Genomic DNA, 1,399 nt, shown 5'->3' with positions numbered 1-1,399 from the left:
TCTAGCTCCTATGCTCTACGTTTATAAAAGACATAGACAAAATAGTTTTGTTTTCCTTATATACTATCTACTGTTTTATTTGAGGATACAAAAAGGACATTAGTTAAGGAAATTCATTGGCTCGAGTGGACCATGATGAAGAAAAAATCTCAAATAGTAAGGACTAATAAATAGTATTGATGATGTTATAATATTAGTAACGAAACACCTGTTCCGTTAGAAATTTTTAGAATAATATGTTCTACCAAGTGAATGTATTTCTAATTCTTGAATATGTAGCATCACTAAAATCCGAAAAAAATATTTACTGCGTAAGCAGGCATAGTTAAGTCAAAAACCAAAAGCTAAATACTAATTTTGTAGATTGTTATGTACCTACATATAGAGAGCAAAGACAAAACAGTACAACACAACCACGTCTATATGTTTCATAAATTATGAAAAAGCATTGAATCATGTACAACGACAATTACTCTGGTCAATTATGATTAACATGTATATCCTGAAAAATTTGTATGAGTAAAACTAAAAGGACGAACGAATATATATATATATATATATATATATATATATATATATATATATATATATATATATATAATATATATATATATATATATATATAATGATATGTCAAAAGAAGAAAGAATTATCTAAAAAAAAAACTAGAAGTATGACTGGAAGAGAGATTTCATGGAAAAAATATCAAAATAAGATACCAGAAACTAGTCATAGACGGCGAAATATGGGCATAGAATAACAGCCAAAAACAAATAATAAGAGAGAAAAACAAAAAGAGAAAGGGAAAAAGAAACAAAACAACTAGGACAAAACTCTAGTGTACTCTAGTAACTCAAAATAAATGACTATTTATTTTTCAACAGCAGAGGAGACTGTTAGGCACAGACTTTGTAGTAAATAAAAAGCTGAAGGATCTAATCGTTGACTTCAAACCAATTTCTGAGAGAATACGCGTACTAAGAATAAGGAGAAAATAACAAAAATAACATTTATAAACATACACGCACCGACTGAAGAAAAAAAACAAAGAAATAAAGGAAGACTTATATAATGAAATAGACACAGTATTTGAAAATATTCCCAAATACGATGTAAATATAGTACTCAGTGATGTTAATGAGAAACAGGAAAAGAAGAAATATACGTACCCACTATGAAACTACAGTTTGAATGAAGTAACGAACGAAAATGGTGACTTCATAATAGATTTTGCAAAAGTAAGAAATATGATCGTTATGAGCACGTACTTCCAACACTAAAGAATACACCAAGGAAGGTGGAAATCGCCAGACGGGAAAACTGTAAACCAAATATATCATGTGCTCGTCAAAAAAGACATGGAAAAATGTATAAAGAACATAAGAATATACAGAGGACC

This window comes from Diabrotica undecimpunctata, chromosome 3 (genome assembly GCF_040954645.1).
Source record: "Diabrotica undecimpunctata isolate CICGRU chromosome 3, icDiaUnde3, whole genome shotgun sequence".
NCBI lineage: Eukaryota > Metazoa > Arthropoda > Insecta > Coleoptera > Chrysomelidae > Diabrotica > Diabrotica undecimpunctata.
Note: the sequence above shows the minus strand (reverse complement) of the source record.